General features: G+C 40.1%; 1 long non-coding RNA gene across 1 annotated transcript in view; it reads left to right on the forward strand.

Annotated features, from left to right (window-relative positions):
- Nucleotides 1-22,745, forward strand: part of LOC127492987 (uncharacterized) — a 44,500-nt gene extending 21,755 nt beyond the window's left edge. The window contains exons 2-3 of the long non-coding RNA XR_007922864.3: nucleotides 20,636-21,007; nucleotides 22,468-22,745. This is a non-coding gene — a long non-coding RNA (uncharacterized LOC127492987). The remainder of the gene's footprint in view (nucleotides 1-20,635; nucleotides 21,008-22,467) is intronic.
- The last annotated feature ends 2,501 nt before the right edge of the window (nucleotides 22,746-25,246 follow it).

Below are 25,246 nucleotides of genomic sequence, written 5' to 3' on the forward strand. Positions count from 1 at the left end.
TATGCTAGCAAGACAGGGATATCGGGCAGGTGAAAACCAAGACTGACTACTCTACAGATACTTTCAAGGACTATTGAAAGTCATGGAACTTCTGTTTCAAGGAAAGCACCTGGAAAGTCAACATTGTTATGCTTACAACTTCAAGAGTTCATAGAACTTCTGAAGATACACATTAGTGCACTGGAGTTCCAAGGACTCCTGCTCAAAAACTGCTCTACAGTTAAAGCAATTGAGGACAAGTACGAGCACTTTTTGGCCATGATATCCCCTATACCTGGAAGAGAGCCTTGTATATATTAAGCCCTCAATGATTTAATGAATAAGTGAATGAATAAGTGACCAAATAAAGCTTTTCAGTGACCTACCCAGCTGGTACTATGTTAGGTGATTGATACATGTCATATTATTTCATTCTTCTCACATAATTTTATGAATTAAGGAAAGTGAAGCTAAGGCAGGAATAAAGTAAACTGGAAACCTAGGTTTTAGAAGCTGGAAAGGAGAAGAGAGCTGACCTGAAGTAGAAGGGAAGAAAGTCTAAATGTTAGTCTAGGGTATCAAGGGTCATTGTGGGATTCATTGTGGTGGCTCAGCTGGTCCTAGTTCACAGCCACAGCTATGGGGGCCATCACCTCAAAAGTCCTCTTAGGCCACTATGTGGCTGCCACCTTCTACAAGTGCTTCTTGTTAATGCAAAAAGAACACTTACTATCTTGTTTTCAATAGTAGTCTCTTAAAATAATACTTGAATCTTTTTAAACTTCTGCTTCAGAATCTGCACTCAAACTAAAATTTTGTTGTTGTCAGTTCAACTACTGGATTCATGCATTGGCTATTTGGGAACCGTTCTCACCAGGGGAGGATCCCAGGATTCTTAAGCTTGGAGTTCTGGAAGAATGATGGAACTGTAGGTCAGCTGCTGGAGAGTGGGCCAACTGAACAGCCCAATAAAGAGAATGTCCTCAATCTTGTGACATTTTAAGAGTCAGCAAAATAAAGTAGTGTAAACCATTATTCTGGGGTCACCAAGAAGTCTGGCAGATTTCGTGGGTCATATGTCAAAAGAGGATGTTTTGCTCTGTTATCTTGTCTCAGAGCCTATTTGAATTGAGTAATACAAAGATGCTAAGAGAATGAAAATAATAGGAATTATCCTGTTCAAACCTAAGAGAAGAATGAAAAACTCATTACCTTTAAGCAAATTGCCTTGTATGGGAGAAATAAAAGCTCACAGATAACTTTCAGCAGGAAGTCTATGGCTTTCATTCTGATAGCTGCTAGTGATTTGAATCCATGTGTATACTTCAGCTGCTGATGCTGGTAAGCATAGTATAGGTGTTTATAAAAATAGCCACAAGTGAAGCATTGTTTTCTTGTTTCTAAGGAGTACAGATATAAAAAATATTTCCTTTTCTGATAAGCCCAAATCAAATGGATTTGATTCTTGTTTTTGTGAGGGACATTACCTTTTCCTTTGTGAGTATGCTTGTTTTTATGTAGCTTTATTGGCCATGTTGTTTAGGCTCTTGATAAAGCAAATATTATTATATTATGTATGTTTAAACTAAAAAAATCATTTATTCCGTAAGAATGTATCCTTGAGATGTGCTAGATAAAGGGGATGATTAAAAGGCACCTGCTGGGGCTAGCATTGAGGCATAGCTTGTAAAGCTGCTTCCTGTGATGCCCACATCCCATATGGGAGCTGGTTTGTGTCCTGGCTGCTCTACTTCTGATCCAGCTCTCTGTTAATGGCCTGAGAAAAGCAGCAGAAGATGGCCCAATATCTTGGCCCCTGCCATCCATGTGGGAGACCCAGAAGAAGCTCCTGGCTCCTGGCTTCAGCCCTGCCCATAATGGCCATCTGGGGAGTAAACAAGCAGATGACTCTCTATCTCTGACTTTCAAAATGAATAAATTAATCTTAAAGAAAAGACACCTGCTGAGAATGTTGCTTTTTTGGACAAAGTGTTCTTGCAGGTGTGATTGAGTTAAGGATACTGAGACATGGAAGATTTTCCTGGTAAATGTATTATCATCAGGTTCCTTATAGAAGGTAGGCAGGAGATCAGAGCGAGTAGTAGAAAACAGAAGATAGAGTAAAGCATATTGAACTTGAGGCTACCAGCCAAGGAACACAGGCAACTTCTAGAAGCTAAAAAAAGGCAAGGACACAAATTCCCATCTGAAGTATCCAGAAGGAATACAGCCCTGCTGAGACTTGGTTTAGATTTCTGCTCTCCAGAGCTGTAAGAAGCCATTCCATGCTGTCTGATAGAGCAGCAGCAGGGCACTGATATACCCCTTAGACTGAAGCACAGAAAATTCCAGGAGACATTAATCTGGTATATATATATATATTTTTTTTTTTTTTGAGGTCAAAGTACTTTATTGAGAAGTCTGAAGGGGTGGGAGGGGGAACTTGAACCTGAGCTGGGGTTGATTCAAATCCGACGTCCTCAGCCGGGACCTTCCCACCGTCACAGTCTCTGAAAAGTGATCTGCTATATTAATGTGTGCGTTTGTCTGTGTAGGTCATGGAAATATGGTTAATCCAATCAATAGCTTTTCCAGGTGCTAGCTCCCAATATTTTCTTATTAGTTCTCCTGAAAAAGATGTGTAATTCTCCATTCAGTTGTGAATTAGGGGAAAGAAAGGATACTACTGAGAATAGGCTTAGGGAGCCAAAGCAACTTGCAGTGTTAGGGCACTGTGAGTGCTATAGGATTATACTGTAGTTATGGTCTCTGTACTGGCTTGAAAGGATAGGCCATGCTGTGTTAACAAACAACTCCAAATCTTATAGTGATGGAGTTTCTGTCATATTTGTGCCAAGTCTGCTGAATCACTGAGTGACTGTCAAGGGCAGCTTCTTTTATGTAATGACTCAATATTGTGTCTGCACATGCTGCTGTGATAGCTAAAGCATGGTAAGAGAAGCTGGAGCGTCTCATACTAGCAGCTGGATGTTTTGTTCTGCAAGTGATACACTCACATCCTATTGGCCAAAAGAAGTCACATGACTACATCTCAATTCAAGGTGGTGCCAGAATGTGATATTCCCTGATCCCAAAGAAGAAAAGTTAAAGATACTCGAATAGCATTTATGTCTCCTCCATGACTCCAATTTTGTAGGGTGGAGAAGTATTTAAACTATTTACATGCAACCCTCAATTATATAGTTACAGCTCCATGCTTAAATCCGATATACCTGTCCTCTTTCTTAAAAATATTTGAGTCTTGTGTTCCTTTAGTATTGGTGTTGATGCAGATTTCAGTTGAATAGTTAGTTTGGAGAAAAGTATTATGATTAACCTTGTAAATTGATTCTTAATACCAAGTTCTTTGATTTTTGAAGGACTTAAAACTCACTTACACAGAGCTGGAGAAAAATGAATATGAGTAAGCTAATAATGATGAAAATGAGAACCAAAGTGCTGTTCAATTAAGTATGTACCAACATTTGTAAAGAAATGGGAACTCATATCTAATTATTTCATTGTGCTTGTGTTTCCTCAGAAAGCCTCTGGCATCTAGAGCATTTCTGTAGGCATTCCATGGTGACTAAATATCAATTAATATCTACTTGCAGAAAAGTGTTGACAGTAAGTTTCTAAATTCACAAGCTTGACATTTTGTGGTGTAATTGGGCATACATGAAAGAGCTCTCCAGGTTGCCATTAAAAGCTACTCAGAAGGATGTAAAGTGGGTATTAACCCTTTGCCAAAGAGGCTGTCTGCTAGTTGGAAATACAACAGCAGATATTTCTAGCAGAGAGGCTGTGAGCCTGACCAGCCCCGTGCTCTAGACCCGGCGTTGTGCCCTGAAGTTCCCAAAGCCCTGGAAAGGAATTTACTTGCAGCTCTCTACAGGTTAGATGGGGAGCCGAGTGTGAGTCAGGTGGAGGCTCTGGAATTCCAGCTGTCGATACTCACTGTCCATTTCACCTCTCAGCCGGGCTCGGGCAAATACCAGGGTTAACACTCCAGAGGGAGCTGGTTTTAGGACTAATTAGTCTGGGGGAATTCCAGTGACATTGCTGGATTCTCTAAACAATGATCACAGTTCTTTTCTTATTACAACGCACCAATTATTTGTGAATCTGGGGCTTAAAAGTAGTTGACTGAAGCATATATATTTGTTGTTAAGTTAAAATTTATGGAGCAGCATATATTAGTAAAAGATGTTACCATTTTATAGGGTGCTTCTAATGTGTTAGGAACACTCTAAGTTCCTTCCCTACAGTACTTCATTTAAACCTGTGTGATCATGTGGATGAACACCTGCCTCTGACTGCGGTGGGTGTGTGATTGCAGCACGAGGCTGGGGCTGGGGGTCTGTCTGTTTCTGATGTCTTCCTGGCCGTGGCGTCTGCCCCTGTATCTCTGTGGAGTCTAGAGGGTTGGTGTTACTGTTTCCCATTTTATAGATGAGGAAACTGAATTCAGAAAAATGGGGTGAGTTGGCCAAAGGAACACAGTTCATCTCTTACTCCTGGTATTTACTGTGCTCACCTGCTCAGGCCCTTTAACAGCCTCTTTGAGATTCATTACCTTGTGTCAGTGTTATGGCAGCCTGGGATTATATGATTGCTTTATTCCATCAAAAATGATGATTCTTAACCCTTGAAACATTGTGTATCATGTCCAAGTTCACACAGCTGCAACGTGTAAAAGTTTCGATTTAAATTTGCGTTCTCCTGACTTGAGTCTTGCATTTGTGTGATCGTACTATATCTGCATCTAGCTGTTGTTAGAATCAGAACTCCCAAACTCTACATGCTCTAGGTAGGGCTTGATCTGAGGTGGGAGCTCACGTTTCAGGATTACAGTTGTTGGCTTGATGCTGAAAGACTGACTTTCACTTTGATCTTCTAGGGTTCATTTGATGGATTTAGGATCCACTGCACCCAGAAATATCACAAACAATCACTTTATTTGCTCAAGTCTTTTGATTTTTCTTCTTGCAAGGTAACCAGTGTTCTCCACACATAATAACTAATTGGGACCCATGTTCCTGACAAGAACATTTTGCTTCAAGTGGCCTTCAAATGACTTTTAGTATTTGCTATTTAATTTAGTCAGTTGATTTTCTCAGAAAAGCGCATCTTCCACAGCCATTGCCAGTCAAGATCTTCCATTTTAATCACCTCTTTGAAAACATTTTCTTTAATCCACTCTGAGCAAGAAGGTACATTTATTTGTACCTTGGCCTTTAATTTCCAGATATACAGTTAAGGTGGTTAGTGATCATTGAATCATTAAATATACCCTAGAAGGATTTCTTTCTTTCTTACTTTCTTTCTTACTCAGTGTCCATGTGCAGAGGAGTCAAATACATGGTTCTTCTGAACTTAGTAAGAAGCCCAGGTGGTTTAGGCAGCCAAATATATAATAAATTTCCTCTAATGTAAAATCTGCCACATGTGAGGGCTGAATTTGTCGCTCCCTGTCTTCGTGGAGGAACGACACAGGACCCTGAGCTGTTCTTTCGTCTGCTCGGCCCTTCCCGGGTTTGCTGCTGGTTCTTCCCGGGTTGGCTACTGTCCCTTCCACCTCCGTGGAAGGGCGGTTCCCCCTGCCACATTCCCCACTTCTGCGGGGGAGCGGCACACCACCGGCCGGCTCTCTCGGGGGCTGCACAGGTGTTCCCCTTAGATAGATGTTCCCCTTAGATGTTCCTGGTGCATGCTGTCTCTCTCCTCCTTTATAGTCCTCCTCCGCCAATCCTAACTCGGCTGCCCACACGCCGAGTACGCTGCTCTCCTCCAATCAGGAGCAGCTCCTGCAGCTTGTCAAGTTGGTGAGAGGCAGCTGGGTAGAAGCTGTTGCCTCCTCTCCCAGCGCCATATTGTGGGAGAGCAGATGCATAGAATAAGTCTTAATTCCAGTAACTTAGTCTAGTCCGAGTTGCTCCCCACAGAATTGACCATTATTATGTGTTTAATATGCATAGAAAAAATTTCTGCACACTTCCAGAGTGCCTAACTTTGGAATACATGTTATTTTTGGTGCTGTCTCAGATCAATCAGTTCCAGAGGAATAATGTAGGGATTTCTAGATCCCCTTCACTATATGGCCCTGCTGATGTCAGGACATCTACTTCCCCTGGACTGAAATCATTCATCTGAAGCTCTGCTGTACAGTTCTGGCCTACATGCCACTTAATCAGAACACTGTCCTTCCTTCCCTCCTTTTCTTTCTTTTCCCTTCCTTTTTCTTTCTTCCTTTCCTTTCCTTTCCTTTCCTTTCCTTTCCTTTCCTTTCCTTTCCTTTCCTTTCCTTTCCTTTCCTTTCCTTTCCTTTTTATCTTCCTCCCTTCCTCCCTTCCTTCCTAAAGATTTATTTTATTTGTTTGAAAGGCAGAGTTACAGAGAGGCAGAGGCAGAGGCAGAGAAAGAGAGTGAGAGGTCTTCCATCTGCCGATTCACTCCCTAAATGACTGCAATGGCTGGAGCTGGGCTGATCCGAAGCCAGGAGCCAGGAGCTTCTTCTGGATCTCCCACATGGGTGCAGGGACCCAAGGACTTGGACCATCTTCTACTGTTTTCCCAGGCCATAGCAGAGAGCTGTATTGGAAGTGGAGCAGTGGGAACTTGAACTGGCACCTATATAGGATGCTGGCACTGTAGGCAGTGGCTTTATCTGCTATACCACAGCACTGTCCCCATTCTTCTTCCTTTTTTATTTTTTTTTTAATAATTCAATCAACCAACAAGGTTGGGAAAGGGGAAAATCTGATTTTGGCTTTAAATACAAGGTAAGAGATGTTTTTCTCTTTGGGTATTCCATTCAGCTTGGGAAAGTGATATCATATGATTTGTTATTTAAGAATCTCATCAGTAAATATTTTCTGAGTGATCACCATGTACCAGGGGCTGAGGATTCAGCTTTGAACAAAGTACATGGAATGTCTATCTTTATGGAAGTAGCTAAAGGAAGATTCAGAACTAAAAATAACTAAGGATAACATGGTAAGGTCGATGTTATCAAAAGGAGACTACTTGTACCAAAGCAAGAATACAAAGGAAATGCAAAACAGCCAACTTGTTCCTGGGGGGTGGGGTGGGAAAATCTTATTGGAAGAGGAAGAACCAAGAGTTAGGGGCAAGTTAGAGTGGTGCAGAAAGAACAGCATGATAGGCTGAGACAAGACTCAAATCTGATTGGGAGCATAAGAAAGATATTTAGATGGGCTAGAAGAAGGTTAATGTTGGCGTGGGGTGGGAAAGATGAGACCGTGTAGGAATGAGAATAATTATTCTGCCTTCAGCCTATAGTTACTTGTAGGGGCTATAATCAAGTATCTATAGTGATACCATTTATAATAAGACTTCAGTAAAATGGGGGAGAGATGCTTGTGCCTGAACTAACCTAGTGACCTTAGAGATGAAGAGATGTATGGAAGAAATAGAGCTGACAGTCACTGATGATTGGTGGAGGGCCAGGCCAAGGTCTTGTTGTCAGGTTTAGGTAATGGGCTTGATGATCTCATTTTCAGAGATCAGACACACAGGCGTAAGAACAAGTTTGAAGAAGGAAGATGATGATTCTGGTTTGGGTCATGTAGAGTTTGAGGTCTCTGTGTAATACCACACAGATATTTAGTAAGAAATTGGTTATACGGGTCTAATAATTAGAGGAGAGGGCTAGTGTGAAGATAGAACACTGGCAGTCACTAGTGTGTGAATAATAACTGATGATGTTACCTACTGTGATTGCTAAGGGAATAACACTGAGCACAATGCCAAGGAGTGCCAACAACCAAAGGATGGGCCACAGGCAGGAACTCACAGAAGAGACTCTAAAAGAAAAGAAATAGGAAGAAAGCCATAGGAAGAAAGCCAAGGAGTACTGACACTGAATCTACTGAAAACAACATTAAACTGAATACAAGATTACCTATTAATATATTTTACTATGAGGCAAGCTAAAATCCTAGGGCTAATAGAAATGAAGAATAGGCTGCCAGGGCTGGAATTTACTGTAGCTGTTAAGAAGTACGTTAAGTTGCCTGCATCCCATATTAGAGTACATTGATTCAAAACCTGGCTCTGGCTCTGACTCCAGTTTCCTAGTAATGAAGATACTGGGAGGCAGCAGGAGATGGTTCAAGTAATTAATTTCCATCACTCACATGGGAGACCTGGGTTGAATTCATGTCTCCCAGCTTTGGCTACAACTCCAGCCCTAGTTTGGCCCTGGCTGGCTGTTAGGAGCATTTGGAGAGTGAACCAGTAGATGGAATTCTCTCTCTCTCTCTTTCTCCCCCAACACACACTTCCCTTTCTCTCAAATAAATGAATAAATAGATAAAGAAAGAAAAGTGAAAAAACAAATATTAAGCTTTCCTTTTAGTATTTATAAAAGTGTATGGGGCGGGGGAGGAGAGTTGTTTAGGGTGTAGGAAAGGAAACAAGTAACTTGGAGCAAACTTCTTCTTGTTCCTTCAGATTAGGCATACATGGAATATTTAGACATTTACATATTCATTTAAAACTTATGAATTGAGCATTTTTCCTAGGTCTGTAGAGGATATATGAGAAGAATAAACTGTATCTGTCCCCTGGAAGCTGTGAAAGAATTAAGCAAATACAACAAATGCACAATTTCAGAAACAGGAGGAATTTTATAGGACGAACACTAAGATTTTATGTAGAAAACAAGGTCTGTAAGAGTTTAAGAGGAGGGAGATATTGATTTTCACCAACACTATTGTGCAGAAAGACGAGACACAGGGCTGGTATCCAGCTCTATGTTGTAGTGACCAGAATTTTGCAGGGTTAATAGTGTTAGAAAAGGACACTCAGGCAAGATAGAATCTTGATCTTTTCTCCAATATGCCCCCTTTCTGAATTCAATAGGGTAATACTGCATCTTTTCAAGAGTGCCTCTGGCTTCTCAAAGCAACATTCATCCTAAGGAAGAACAATTAGTCTTTGTCTTTCATCAACAACAGAATCCAATGCTCAGAAAGGAAAAGCCAGCAGTGACTTTTCAATCACCCCGCAAAACCCCCAGGTTGTTCTGAGAAATCCCCAAATTTCTTGTAGGAAGAACGTGAAATATATTTAGTGACAAGTTCCTCCTTGCCCTGAAGTATGTCAGAAACAAATCTGAAAGCTCATGGAAAATACAGAGAACTTGTGGGTTTTGTTACTTGGCAACTGAGATCTGAACTGTTAAAATAAGAAATATGCATTATTTTACAATTCTAAAAATGCAGTGCATGCTATTTTATTTTCTAGAAGTGAAAATAAAATTACTGTAGTTTCTATTTCCCATTGTTTCAAAATTCCATCCTCAATTAATCTTGATTTCTTGCTCTTATTGTTGACACCCGGAATGAACACCTCATGGACGGGTGATTTCTAGGTAGAACAGAAAATCTAGCTAAAGTTCCCAGGAATGCCACAAGGAAATCTAGAAAACATGCAGAGAATGGGAAGAATTTTATCAGGGAGTGAGGAAAGTCTCTTTGTCTATAGTGGCCATGGGAGTGAACTCGGGAGAGATAGAGACCAGAACAGTGACATCATCCTCAGATTACCGGGGAGACTGCTGCGCCTGCTCCACTTCTGGGAAGTGTGCCTTTCCTTTTTCTGCCCACTGGCTTTGCTGCTACCTCTACCCCACTGAGGTTATTTTTGACCCTACACCCAATGTAGGAGAAAGTATCAGTATGACACCCACATTTCCCAAATTACATCTTGGAACTAGTGCTCTGACAAGAGTGGATGAAGGATAAAGAAAGAACACAGCATATTTTCCATTGCTTCTTAGGAAACATGGGATGGCTGATGTCTTTCTATAGGAACCAGACTCAATTGAATTGCTGTCTTTGGCCATGTGAAATTCAAGGAGGTATTAGGTATGTTGGGAACTTCTGATTTCAAGGAGGTACCTATCCTGTTTGTTCCCATTTCAATGTTGCTGTAAAAGTCAGGATTCTGCAGTCGTATTATACATCAGTGAGTCATCATGGTGGGAGCTCCTGGGATAAGATATTCTCCACAATCTTCGGCTACCAGATAACCGCAATTTTGTGATATGGATTGACCAATTTGTTAAAGTTTAGGAAATGGAGAAGCTAAATAATGACATTAGGATTTTGGTGTTATACACTTGACAAAGAATCATGATATTTTACATTTATTGAGAAAATAACAGAAATCATTTTTAAAAAAATATTTATTTAAAGGAAAGACTGAGTTGAGAGAGAGAGAGAGAGAAAGAGAGCTTTCATTTACTGGTTTGCCTCCCAAGTGGCTGCAATGGCTGAGATGGAACTAGGCCAAAGCAAGGAGTCTGAAACTCCATCCAGGTCTCCCACATGAATGGCAGATGCCCAAGAACTTGGGTCATCATCTTCTTTCCCAGGGGCATCAGCAGGGAACTGGCTTGGAAGTGGAGCTGCTGAGATTTGAACAGGCCCTCATATGGGATGTTGGCTTCGTAGGTGATGGCTTAACACACTATACCACAGTGCTGGCCCTGGAAATCATTTTCTTATTCATTACTTTATTCGTGTCCTATAGTAAATTCAAGAGAATGTATGACGGGTCTTCAAAGGTTTAGATCCTGGCACTTGCACAAAATGGATGCAACTGAATATCATTTTACCAAGTGCAATAAGCTAGACCCAAAAAAATAAATATCACATGTTCTTTCTTCTTTGTGGTAATAATATAATTGAAAAAAGTTTAAAAATTGTGTGGATGTCATTCATGTCATTTGATATACAGTTATAAATATTGCTTCAATGGACATATCACGTAAGTGACAATATACTCTTCTTACCCACATTAAAAAAAAAGAAATGGAGAGGGGATAAATAGATAGGAGCCTTTGGATATAAGTAATGTTTTGTTTTTAATTTAAGTGTTGGTTATGAGTGTGAAGTGTGGTTAAAGGATCAAAATCTCACTTATGTGTATGCCTATGTGCATTTCATAGTATGCATATTATATTTCAATAAAATATTTTTAAAAAATTTCACATAAAATTTATATTGTGGAAAATATGTGCATCAATTTCAAAATTCTTTTGCAGTAAATTTATTTTCCATGAAGTTTTCAAGTACTTTTATACTATTGCAACATTGACACATAGGCTGAAATGTAAGTTTTGTTGTTATATTTATTGGTATATCTACAACTATTTAGAAGAGTTGTTGGTACATAATGTTGTATAATGATTTACCTAAGTATAATATGTATAGATTGTATAAAATTGAGTCTTTCAAAAATATTTTATGAAACTAAATTCTCACTCAGTGGACTTAATGGACTAGTCCACTTAATGGACTAGTTTATTCTGTATAGTTTCCAGATTATAGTCATTCACAAATCACAGCTTCTTTTTTTTTTTTAAAGATTTTAGCTATTATTTGAAAGGTAGAATGGCAGAAAGAAAGCTATCTTCCATCTGCTGGTTCACTCTCCAAATGCCCACTACAGCCAAGGCCATGTGGGTGGTGAGAACCCAAATACTTGAAGCATCATCTGTTGCTTCCAGGCACATGAGCAGGGAGCTGGGCCAGATGTAAAGAAACTGGGACTTGAACTGTCATTTTGATATGAAATTCAGGCTTCCCAAACGGCAGCTTGACCTGCTGGCACAATGCCTGCCTGGTAACTCACGAATTCGGCAACTTTGTGTTTAGGCTGTTAATTTTTTTTATCTTTTTTCCTGTTCAGTGAAGTGTTATCTAAGGATCCTTTTCATTTTATAAGTCAAAGCATCGTCTCCTTACAACACACCATGATTCTTATAAAATCATACAAAGAAGCAGCACATCCATTGGCTTATATGATATCTACTTGATATCTATGCAGAAGACTCTGAGAAGTTTTGAAAAAACAAAGATAAACCCAACTCATCTTTGGTGGTTGTCTGAAGCATCATGTATGTAGGAAAAATGTTCCTTGCTGAAAAATTGTAGCATATTATCTGCTCAGACAACTCATTAGCAATGGTGATCTATTATTTAGTATCCAGGCATCGAGTTAATGTTATCCCAGTGGCACTTAAAAGTATAGTTGAGAAGACAGATGAAAACCAACAACTACAGATTGTGAAAAATTAAAAGGAAATTGAGGGTTCAGATTACCATGATGGAAAGTGACTGGGCTGATGTAGAAGTTGAGCTATTTTAGACAGGAAGATCAGGAAAATCTTTCTGAAAATACCTCATCTGAAAGATGAAAAGCAAGCAGCCACATAAAGACGAAGAGGAAAGCATTTCAGGCAGAGCACAGAGGGTAATGAATCACAGTTTCAGAACTCCTTGTATTTACAGATGAAATGACACAATATAACCAGGATTTGCTTTGAAATAACTCAGTGGGAGGAGAGTATAGATCAACAAGATTGGCCATGCATTGATGACTTTCTTTTTAAAAGAGTTATTTACTTATTTGAAAATCAGAGTTACACAGAAAGAGAAGGAGAGGCAGAGAGAGAGAGGTCCTCCATCCAGTGGTTCACTCCCCAGTTGGCTGCAATAGCTGGAGCTGCGCCAATCTGAAGCCAGGAGCCAGGTGCTTCTTCCAGGTCTCCCACAGGGTGCAAGGGCCCAAGGACCTGGGCCATCTTCTGCTGCTTTCCCAGGCCATTGCAGAGAGCTGGATTGAAAGTGGAGCAGCCGGGACTTGAACTGGCACCCATATGGGATGCCGGCAGTGCAGGCAATGGCTTTATCCGCTACACCACAGTGCTGGCCCCGGTGGCTTTTGAACTACTTGATGGGTACACATAAATTTATTATGATATTCTCTCTTCTTGTTTATGCTTGTAATTTTATATAATAAAATGTTTAAAAACAACATTTGGAACTAGGCATATCCATTGTCTAATTAATAGTTTAGACATACGATCCTCTTTTATGACTGACTATCTAAAGAACATTGAAGCTGATGGTGTGAGGAAAAAAGTACTTGGATTATCAACAGCAGAGCTCAGTAAAGTACAAGCCCTAAATGTAGACCATTCTTTGTTCTAGAAATGAAAGATTTTCCTATACTTTCATGAAGTGAAAAAGATGTATTTAAGGAAATTTAACTAAATTCAATTGTAAAATCAACTTCATTGAAGTATAATTTACATGAAACAGAATGCATATATTTTAAGTATACAGATTCATGACACTGTGAAACTTTACCCTTCGCATGCTACAGAGTATTGATACTTTTCCAAAAAGTTCCTTCTGCCATGTGTGGTCATTTATCTCCCTTTCCCCCATTAGGACAAAACTGAACCAATTTCTATTATTATAGATCACTTTGCATATTCTATAACTTCATGCAAGGAAATAGTATATTGTATGCTTTTTTTGTGTTGTTTCCCTTCACTCAACATAATATCTTTGTGATTCATCCTGTGACAGCATGTATAATTCTTTTGATTATTGAGTAGAACATTACATTATACTATTATACCACAGTTTATCTGTTCACTTCTTGATAGACAATATGTTTATTCCATGGTTGAGCTTTTATAAATAAAACTTCTATGAACATTTATATGTCCACGTGTTTTCATTTCTCTTGAGTAACTACCTAAGAATAGAATTGTTGAGTGCAATGGTAAATATGTTTGTAACTTTGCAAGAAATTGCCAGAATGGTTCTCAAAGGGTCTGCACCATTTTATACTCTGCCCAGCAATGTATGAGAATTCCAGTTCTTCATGTTCTTGGCAGTATTTGCTATTATCAGCCTTTAATTTTAGCCATTCTAGTGGATATAAAGTAATGTCATATTGTAGTTTTAATTTGCATTTTTCCGAGGGTCAAATGTTAAGACCCATGAAAATCCCTTGTCGACAACACACCATTAATTAAATGTTAAATATCAATATAGACACTTAATTTTTTTTTAACTTTGGCATGGAAAGGAGTATGAGAGGAAACATTAACATATACCGATGCAGTGCCGGCATCCTATACATGTCGTGTGCTGGTTCAAGTCCTGGGTGCTCTACTTCCGAACCAGCAACCTGCTAATAATGTCCCTAGGAAAGCAGCAGAAGATGGCCCAAGTACTTGGGCCCCTGCATCCTCCTGAGAGACCCAGAAGAAGATCCTGGCTCCTGGCTCCTGGCTTCCAATTGGCTCAGCTCTAGCCATCGTGGCATTTTAGAGTGAACCAGCGGATGAAAGACTCTCTCTCTCTTTCTCTCTCTTTCTTCTTCTTCTTCCTTTCTGTAACGCTGTCCTTTCAAATAATTAAATCTTTTTAAAAACTCCAAAAAAAAAAAAATAAAAACGTACAGCAGATATCTGCTGTATGCTGGCACTTTACATATACCTCACATATACTACTTCTTTTATTCTTTTTTTTAAGGTTTATTTTATTTGCAAGATTTATTTATTTGAAAGACAGAATTAGAGAGAAAGGTAGTGAGAGAGACAGAGAGAAATCTTCCATCCGATGGTTTACTCCCCAAGAAGCCAGGAGCGTCTTCCGGTTCTCCCATGTGGGTACAAGGGCCCAAGAACTTGGGCCGTCCTCTGCTGCTTTCCTGGGGACATTAGCAGGGAGCTGGATTGGAAATGGAGCAGCCGGGACTCAAATGCATGCCCGTATTGGATGCCAGCGCTTCAGCCCAGAACTTTACCCCTCTGCACCACCGCGTCAGCCCCACTACTTCTTTGATTCTTTACCACAATTCCCTGAGGCTCTGATAGGGATTCTGAGGTAAGAATTATCATCACTTTGCAAATAATAAACTGAGACTCAGAGAGTTTAAGTAACTTGCTTAGGGTGCCTCAATTATTAAGTGTCTGACTTTGAAACCTTGCATGGTCCTCAAAACAAATGGTCTATTTGAGAAACTGGTAGACATTGGAAAGAATTGCCAAGGAAATGCAGGGATATCTGAGTACGAGGTGTAAAGCAGGCCAGAATTCATATGATCAGATTTGTTCTCCACTTTTCCTTGTATGCTCACCCTTGGGTCCACACATATACAGTCTCCAGCAAGGGGCAAGGCAGGTGACAGCTGAAACCACACGTCACAGATTTTACTTACAAGTGTCTGTACTGAGATTTATTTTTGGAAGCTGTAGGCAAATAGTATTTCTTAAGTGCATTTACATGCTAGCCCAGTAACAGATGCTGGAGAGGAAGTCCATGAGGCACTTGTTGCTTTAGATATGGGACAGGACAAATCTGTGGGTAGATTGTTCATAATAATTCCCAGCCATGGGCATGCAGTGTAAAGTGCATGAAAAGCAAGTTATGATTCAGGAATCAGAGGATGCCTAGAACATGAGGAATGCAAGAATCCTACCTTGCTTTTAAATTGATAGGTAGGATCCAGTGAAGAAAGAATGAAAGTATATGTCTTGAAGTAATTGTGAAATGGAAGTGGGAATATATGTTTCTTGTTAGAACTGTAGGAACAGCATGGTGGCCAGAGAACCAGCTGTGGTGGTTAAGCACTGCCTACATAAAACCACAACTGACCACCACCGACTGTCTTTGACATCCTGGGCAATTTATTAATCCTCTGCACACATGTGCATATAAACATATGTACATATTTTCTCACATGTCAAATGAGGGAATGAGAACATTGGTCTCCTAGTCTTGCAGTCAGGGCCTGAGAGCACTCACTGTACTGGTTGACATATAACTAACACTTACCAAAACAACTACTGTTTTCATTGCTAATGGTCTTGGACACCTAGCCAGGGAAAGCAATTCATTCGACTTTCTGTCTGTCATCTTCTAGAGTTATTTGGGTTTGTAACTATCCTTGCTTCCGTCTCTGTTTTCAAAGTGCTATTCTTCTCTTTCAAGGTCAATTCTTCTGCTGGTCCTTCTTTCTATCAAATATTGCCTTCCTCCTCCCTCTTCCAGTGCCTTGATTTCTAGGACTTTGTATCATACCACCTTCTGCTGTTTACTTGTTTAAACATTTCTCTTTGAAGAGAGAAATTGAAAATATAAACCTTCCTACCTCATGTGTATACTATTCCCCCCACTTCTAAGTTAGATGCTTTAAAGGTGTTACACATTGCAGGCTGGGTAGCAGCAAATGATATATTAGAAGTACATGTATGTGCGTATAACTTGAAGCCTGGAAATCTGGAAATCCTAACTTATTTTTGGACAAACAATTATAGAAATCCTTGGTCTTGGGAATGGGATTTGGTGTGATGGTTAAGCCACTTGGGAAACTCACACCACACACTGGATGTGAGTCCTGGCTTAGCTTCTGGTTCCACCTTCCTGCTAATGTACTCCCTAGGAGGCAGCAGGTGATGGCTCAAGTACTTGGACCCCTGCCACACATGTGGGAGATCTAGGTTAGGTTCTTAACTTCTGACTTTGGTTTTTCACAAGCCCAGCATTTGCCAAGGGTTGGGGAATGGTCCAGTAGATGAAAGAGGTCTCTCTGTCTGCCTTTCCCTCTCTGTCTTTCAAATAAATAAAAAATCTTAAAAATTAAAAAAAAAAACTTGCTCCTTAATTAAACAATGCACTCCAAATGGAAAAACCAATGGAAAAAAATCACACACACACACAAATCACTGTTTGTCTATTCAAAATGTGGATCACTGCCTTTAAATAGAACCAAAAAAGGTAATTTCCAATGCTTATTTTTAAGTCATGTCAAATAAATGGAAACAAATGTGTAGCATAGAGCTCTGACATGGAGAACAATTCAGTTTTCCTAGCAACAAGTGCTGTGCTTACCATTCAAGTGGGCAGAGGGGCTTGAGCTCTTCGCTCTCTCAGTCACATGCCAATGTCACTGAAGTGCTGTCATTTCAGACACGCTGTAGGCATGGTCTTCACATAAATGGAACCAGGGAAAAATTACACATGCTATATATGGGGAAAAGCCCAAGCTCTTCCTCTCTTTTTATTAGCCTCCAAATTTTGCTGCTGGTATGTGTATTAACAGAGGAATGTGGTATTAATATTTAACTCACTCTGCAGAAATATGCATTTAAATGGGAGAAATTTTAGTATGCAGGCTACAGAACAAGATTTCTGTCTCTCTGTTCTTGCACGCATGCACACACGCACACTCATACACAAAATGCTTTCCAGCTCACATGGCTGGGAGCCTTCAATTAAATGCGAAGAGTAACACATGGCCAGCAGAAGGAGGGGATCTAGTAGAATGGCAGTGTTTACAGCTCCAGGGGATGCCCAATGTGCACGAGGGTTTTGTGAACCCTGCTGGAGACGGAAGTCCCACATGGACAGCTGCAGCATCAAAGAACTCTGGTGACCTAGATTCAGCTATAGATTGTGCACTGCTTTGGCCTGTGCTGCCATCACCACGCCAGCAGTCGGCTTGCAGTTTCATGGGCTGCCTGGCAAACAGCGCTGACCCATTTCACCATGACAACCTGGGCTGCTCTACTAAAGGCTGTGTGCAAGGACACGCTCACTGTTGGCATTTTAAAGATTCCAAGATCAAGTTTACTCAGAGTTTTTTGAAAACCACATTTAGGAGACCAAACCAAAGCTGACATTCTTTGACAGCCAGGGAAGTGATGGAGAAGACAAATGTGAAAAAGTTAGTTAGCGTTTTCCATGTTCCCAGAAAAACGGTCTATTTTATATTTTACTCAGCCAACAGCATTGTAATGTTTCAAACCAAGTGAATTGATAAGCAGAGAATAGGCAGGCAACAGGCTAAGGAATTAACTGCCGATGCTACAGATGCTCACATATATTCAGATTCTGGGTTTTAAAAACAGATATATAGAACCAAATAACATAAAATCTCATGATAAATAATGAAAAGTGTTTAAAGGTGGATTTATTACAGCCTTGGCTCAACCTTGAACTGCACAGAATTGAGTTTCATTAGAGAACTAGAATAGTATGCCCCTTGGGGGAAAAATGGGTCTGTGCTTTGGTAAAGGAATTTCATTTAGTAAGTGCAATTTAGAAAAATCAGGACCTGGTATGTGCATGTGAGCACATTAAAATGCAACCTCTGCTTTTCTGACAAAAACCATAGCTCGGAATTGAAAGCATTTGCAGGCCTTTGTATTGAAATCCGTACACCGTTCTCAGCACCACTTTGTTGTTATTGTTAAATTAGCTCAGTAAATTAAATCTGAGAACTTCCTGAATATTTCTATTTCTGAATTATAGAAAGCTAAGTCACCAGAGGCCAAAAGATTGTTCCCTGCAATGCAGTCTATTCCTGGTGACAGACCCTATCCTGGGACCATGGAGGCCCTGAGGGTCTTGGACTCACACAGTCTTTACTTTCTAAGGGGAAGAATGAGAAGAGCAGCATTAACTTCACGTTATTGAAATCAGCCCAGTTTTATGAACACATGGAAACAAAATTGCAGTGCAGTGGTGGGTGTTTGGCCTAGCAGAAAAGATACCTGCATCCCATATCAGATTACCTGAGTTCAACACCCTGCTTGCTTATTTACTAATGAGCTGACCCCAGCTTCTTTTTATTGCAGATCCTATGGGGCAACTAGTCATGGCTCAAGCAACTAATGATTGGGCTTCTGCCACCTACATGGAGAACTTGGTTTGAATTCTCAGCTCCCCACTTCAGCCCTGTTCAGTACTAGCTATTGTGGGCCTTTAGGGGAATGAACTCTTGGATAGAAGCTTTCTCTCTCTGTCTCTTTCTCTTATCTCAGAAAAAGGTAATAGATCAATAAAATAAAAAAATAAAAATTATAGCATATCTGGCTGTAGTGGGGATGACAATGTCTGGAGGTGAAGGTAGACTTCATTTTGACAAAGATTTTGGGACAGTGCTGGGCTGTCAAGATGGAACCTGCAAGAGCAGTCTGTGATCAGAAAATAGTTTAAAATATGGGACCAGTGCTGTGGCACAGAGGGTGAAGCCATTGCTTGCAGCGCCAGGATCCCATATAGGCACTGGTTCCAGTCCTGGCTGCTCCACTTCCTATTCAGCTCTCTGCTATGGCCTTGAAAAGCAGTGGAAGATGGCCCAAGTCCTTGAGTCCCTGCACCTGCATGGGAGCCTCAGAAGAAGCTCCTGGCTCCTGGCTCAGATCGGTAAAACTCCAGCCGTCGGAGCATTTTGGGGAGTGAACCAGCAGATGGAAGACCTCTCTCTCTGCCTCTGCCTCTCTATAAACTCTGCCTTTCAAATAAATAAGTAAACCTTTAAAAAAGAAAAAGAAAATAGTTATTCAGAATAAGTTGCATTTGGGGTTCAACCCTCAGGAGTTGTAGGGGTTGAGACTGAAAGAGTAGTTGAAAGCCAGATTGCCAGATTGGGTTTGATTTAGACTTACAGGCAGAGGAGAGACAGTCAAGTATTTTGAGTAAGCATCTCTTAACTTCACTGTGTTTGAAGAAAACCAAGGTACAGGGCAAGGTGCAGGATGAGCCAGAGGAGGGGGGAGGGCGCTGAAGGCAGGAGGGTCAGTTGGGAAGTTACTGTCACACTCAAGGTGTGGTGTGATAAGAGTTGGAAGAAGGTGGAAACAGTATGAATAAAAGGGAGAGATGCTGTAAAACAGAAAATTGTTATTTTATTTCCCCAGAGAGTTGAGTTTGCCTTCATTAACACACCAATAAGGTCAGTCATGCTTCTATTATGTTTTCCAAAAATGGATCAACTTGTTTTGCACAAATCATGGCCAAGATGTACTTAAAGATGTTATAAAATGGGTTTGATTAATGACTTGAAAGATATGTACCAGATGATAATGAAGATCATAATCTTAAATCTCCTGTTTGCTTTTCCATCCTTTCCACTGCCCACACTGTGCAAGGGCAGGGGGCTGGTAAACATCACCTGTCCAACTCTCAGCAGTCCCCTGAGGCTGACTAAGCAGTCCTGATCAGATTATGTGGAAATTGTTAACACAAGAAGTTTGAATACACAAGGTGATACAAAAGCAATATTTGTATTATACCAATTTCCTTCCCAAGAGGCAGGTTAGCATGGTTTTTGGTGGCAGCTACTTTACAACAAAATGCTTTAAGAAGGGCCAACTTGAGATGAACAGGTTAATGGGAGATAATTAAGGCTGAGCATATGTGGAGGACAGAGATTTCTTGCTAATAAGGGATGGTCCTTAATTGCTGAAGCCAGCATGAATAATTTAGGAAATTTAGAACAATGACAATGGATTGTGTCATGAATGACCTGGAAATTTTTGTTTTCTTGTCAAACTTTAAAAAAAAAAAGATTTGTTTACTCTTTATTTCCTGTTGAGTATATCCCAGTGTAATTGTTGCCTGAAAGTGCCTCTGTTTCTTAAGAATAATCCCTGATTCATGGATGGGAAGAGAAAAGACATTGTCTAGAACATAAAGTTTAGCTTAATATCAGTTTTGGCAATATTACTGAATATGCACCCAATAGATGACACTAGTAACCAATAATTTAATTACAACAGTTACTAAGGATGTGCACCCGTTATGCACTATTTATGTGTCTAGTTGAGAGTGCAGAATTTTGGAATTTTCATATGTGTGATGAGGTAGAAATAAACAAGAGAAGAAAAAGAAATCTTTGCTTAAAAGCAGAATTGGATGAAATTTATGCTTACACCATTTTTCTCTTAAATATTTTAGAGGTTTACTCTTCAACTGTTTGAAATGGAAATCATCCTTTTATGATCCAATTTTTTCACTCTTATTTGTTTGCATAGAGTTGCCCAAGAAGGCTGCCTTGTAATGTACCATGATTTACTCTTCTATCACAAACAACAGAAGAATTTCCAGACTTTGAAAGCTGACAAGGGAAAGAAGGAGGAAACAAAAGGAAATGTTTATGCCTCCTCATTTTAACATGGCTCCTTCAGAAATCTGATACTGAATATCTTCCTGCATCTGGAGGAAAGAAGAAAGAGACTATACAGCCATTCTGTACATAATGTTGAAATAAAACTCGCTATTGTCCACTGAGACAATAGAACTAGCCTATAATAATGTGGTACAAGTAGAGCATAAATGACATAAGCCAGCAATGCAATCTTTGTTCCAGTGTAATCTTCCATATCAACCATCTACACTCCCTGGAGGTAAGAGAAAGGCCTTTCTCCCATTTCCCATAACTTGCCACCACCTCCCTCTCTCTCCCTGTTGTATAGAAAGCAGTGTAATAAGGTTTCCCTTTGGGACGGCTAACTATGTTTGACAACACAGGAATTGTCCTGAATCTTGGTCAAAATCTCAAACTAAGCCCAAACCATTTCTACAGATAAATAAAATGAGTTCACTTTTGTTATCTGTCTCAAAGCTTGCAAGAGGTGTTTACTTTGGTGGGAAAAGATATGGGAATACTGAGAAATAAGATGTGGGCTACCTACAGAAAAAGACCTAATTGGGAAGATATCATGTTCAGCTTCCACGGGGAAAGATAGCATCTTTTTATGGGAATAGGCGATAAAGGCACTGTATAATATGGAACAAAGTAAACTGTTGAAGAATACTGGGATAAGGCAGAAGTGCTTCCCAAGAATTCTGAGGCTGTCAGCCTACTCACAGCGCCCTGCTACTGTATGAGGCACTGGGCAGTTCCTACAGTGATGAAAAAGATGGCCTGCTGCTGTCTGCATGCAGCTAATCTTTGTATTGGGCCTCCTGCCCAAATGCACAAATGAGTGTCTGAAAGATATCTCAACTTTGATATTTTCCCTGAGCCTAGCTATAGTTGAGTCTCTAAAATTGCTTAGGGACTGGCATTGTGGAGCAGTGTGTTAAGCCGTTGCTTCCAATGCCAATGTTCCATATGGGAGTGTTGGTTTGAGTTCCAGCTGCTCCATTTTGCTTGTTTGTTTTTTAAAAAGATTTATTTATTATTTGAAAGGTAGAGTTACAGAGAGGCAGAGGCAGAGACAACACAGAGAGGGAGAGATCTTCCATCCGCTGGTTTACTCCCCAAATGGCCACAGTGACTGGAGCTGGGCTGATCCAAAACCAGGAGCCAGGAGCCAGGAGCCAGGAGCCAGGAGCTTCTTCTGGGTCTCCTATGTGGGTTCAGGGGCCCAAGCACTCGGGTCATCTTCTGCTGCTTTCCTAGATCACAGCAGAGAGCTGGATCGGAAGTGGAGCACCTGGGACTAGAACCGGAACTCATGGGATGCTGGCACTGCTGGCAGAGGCTTTACCAGCTATGCCATAGCACTGGCCCCTATTTATTTTCTTCCTCTTTGCTGATCATAAACAAGAAGAAAAGGGTTCATACTGGTCCCCAAGTTTTAAAATAAATAGCATTAGTCCAAACTGTCTCATGAAAACTGTATAAGTAAAGGATCAGAAAATTAGACTATGATTTAGATTCAGAAGGTACCTGATGTTTAATTTTATGTATCAACTTGACAGATTCAAAGGATGCCCAGATAGATGGCAAAATGGTTTTTCTACATGTGTATCTGTGAGGGTGTTTCTGGGAGAGATAGCATTTGAACTGATGAACTGAGTAAAGCAAAAGGCCATCATTTAGTAAGGAAGAATGACAAATTCACTCTCTCTTCTGCAGGTGGCGACTTTACCTGCTACACCATAGCGTCGGCTCCTGCTCCAGGACAACTGAACATTTAAAAAAAATCGAAATGCACTGGAAGAAAATACATATTTTATCTTTGCTTTGCTTGAGAGTAGAAAGAAAAGGACACTGGTATAAATGTTGGTTTATTATTTCTGATATGCCATTGATGTCTTGACACATTGTGTCTCAGTGTCTGTCACATAGAGATATTCACTAATACTTATGAATGAATAAATGTTCACTCATTATTGGTGTATGGGATACAACAATGAGCAAAAATCTTATATTCTAGAGTTGGAGACTATGATATACATGTAATTATTCAAAGGAAAGAATGTTAAGAAGAAAAAAAGAAAGCAATGGGAAAAAGTTCTGTTCTGAACTTGTGGAATTCCAGAGTAAAGGTTTTCTTTGCAGATCTCATGGGTAGCTTCTTGGTCAGAGGACATTTAGTGATGTGAGGTACCATTCTCAGAAGACATCTGGAAACAAGGGCTCAAGCAAAAGAAAAAGCAAATGCAAAGACTGGTGGGCCAGCACAGGTCTGGTGTTTCCAAAGCTATAAAATTGGTGTGCCTGGAACAGTGGTGGGAGGACACATGATCAGAGAGGTAAAGGGGGGGTGTGTGTGAAATAGGATCATGGATGAATCTTCTAGGTAATGTTAAGGAGTTTAAATTGTATTCCCAATGAGATGGGTAATTACTCAAGGCTAGAAACAGCAGAAAGGAGGATATCATATTTTGAAAATGGTCATGAATAAAGGGAAAATGGGTTTAGGCTTTAATGGGGAAATGTACTTTAGATGCCCAAAATTCATCTTTTAAGACTTTGAATCAGAAAAATTTATCAAGAAGCAATAATATTTCTGATTTCATGAGATGCTTAGAAAAAGCACGTTTATGGCCAGCGTTTATGGCTAGGTTAATCCTCTGCCTGCGGCACTGGTACTCTGGGTTCTAGTCTCGGTTGGGGCGCTGGTTCTGTCCAGGTTGCTCCTCTTCCAGTCCACCTCTCAGCCGTGGCCCAGGAAGGCAGTGGAGGATGGCCCAAGTCCTTGGGCCCTGCCCAGGCATGGGAGACCAGGAGGGGGCACCTGGCTCCTGGCTTCAGATCGGCTCGGCCTGGTGCACTGGCTGTGGCAGCCATTTGGGGGGTGAACCAATGGAAGGAAGACCTTTCTCTCTGTTTCTCTGTCTCACTGTCTAACTCTGCCTGTCAAAAAAAAAAAAAAAAAAAAAAAAAAAAAAAGAAGAAGAAGAAGAAGAAAAGAAAAGAAATTGGCTCTTTCATTAAAAAAAAAAAAAGAAAAAGCACATTTATTTGATATGAAGTACTGCCCAGTGAGAGGATCAATGTGCTTTTTTCTCCAACAACTTAAACTAACCCACAGTCAATTTGATCATGCACTTAAACTGATTTCATAATTAAGACCACCAGGAAAACTGGAACATTGTCTCCCATCAGTGGGCATGTCCCAGGATAACCATCCACTTGACTGTCTCTAGGACAGTGGTTCTTCTACATCTGACCTAGGAATAACTTCAATAGATCTTTATTCCAGAATTTTTTTTTGAGAATACCACCAAAGTCTGACTAAAACCTAAGAGCAACTTGAGATGATGTGTAATTTAATATTCTTTCAAACTGATATTTAAAAAATATTAGCACAGGTGCTAGCATTGTAGCTGGGCAGATAAAGCTACTGCTGGTGATGCCGGCATCTTTTATAGGTGCTAGTTCGAGTCTCAGCTGCCCTACTTCCAATCCAGCTGCCTGCTAATGGCCTGGGAAAGCAGCAGAAGATGGCCCAAGTGTTTGGGCTCTTGTACTCATGTGGGAGACCTTGATTAAACTTCTGCTCTTGCCTTTAGCCTAGCTTAGTTCTGTTCATTGCAGCCATCTGGGGAGTGAACCAATGGATAGGCAATCTCTCTCTCTCTCTCTCTCTCTCTTTTTCTCTCTCTCTGTCTCCTTTTCTCTCTTTGTAGCTCTTTCATTTAAAATATAAAGTATTATCCCAGTACTCACATTGGTGGGAATTCAGATTAATGAATGAGTTATTATTAAATATTATGTACAAGCCATATTATTACAAATCACCTTCAGTGCCCAATAAAAACACTCTGTTGAAAGAAAAATTTTGGAAAGACAATTTTTTCTTATTTTGCTCTGATTCTCCTTTTCTTTACTGCTTTATTCTGAAATTTTCTAAAGCCTTGATTCATTTAAGATACAGTAAAATTTTAAACTTCAGATAGTAAAATAAAGCATTCCTATAAAGAGCACTATACCATTGTCAGAATTCAGTGATCTGTGATCATGATTTTCAGTTGATGGCCATACTATTTCCAAAAATACTCAAATGCAATGGCTTTGCCCTAGGGAAGAATTCTCTTTTTTCCTTTCCAAGGGCACTAGGAATGGGATCAATGCACATTGATTCTTATAACATTTTGGTAACCTTTGAGATTAGTGACCATTATTTGCCAAACTGGTTGATCTTACCATTAAAGTGGACTGTGGACCCTATATTTATGTTGTACACAATATTGCCACATAAGATTTGCTCAAGGACCATGACAGAGACTTGATAAGCTAGATGAGACTTAGGATAGAGTGGTCAATGACAACTTGAAGAATTGTGGAGACATCTACTCTATCTCTTGTCTTACACACCATTGAGACTACTGCAAAAGTCTCTTCCTTTCCTGTGAATCATTGCTTATTTTATCCCCTTGCAGAACACAATACTCACAAGAATTAAGGT

This window comes from Oryctolagus cuniculus, chromosome 5, assembly GCF_051225735.1.
Source record: "Oryctolagus cuniculus isolate XC-2025 breed Fujian yellow rabbit chromosome 5, ASM5122573v1, whole genome shotgun sequence".
Taxonomy (NCBI): Eukaryota; Metazoa; Chordata; class Mammalia; order Lagomorpha; family Leporidae; genus Oryctolagus; species Oryctolagus cuniculus.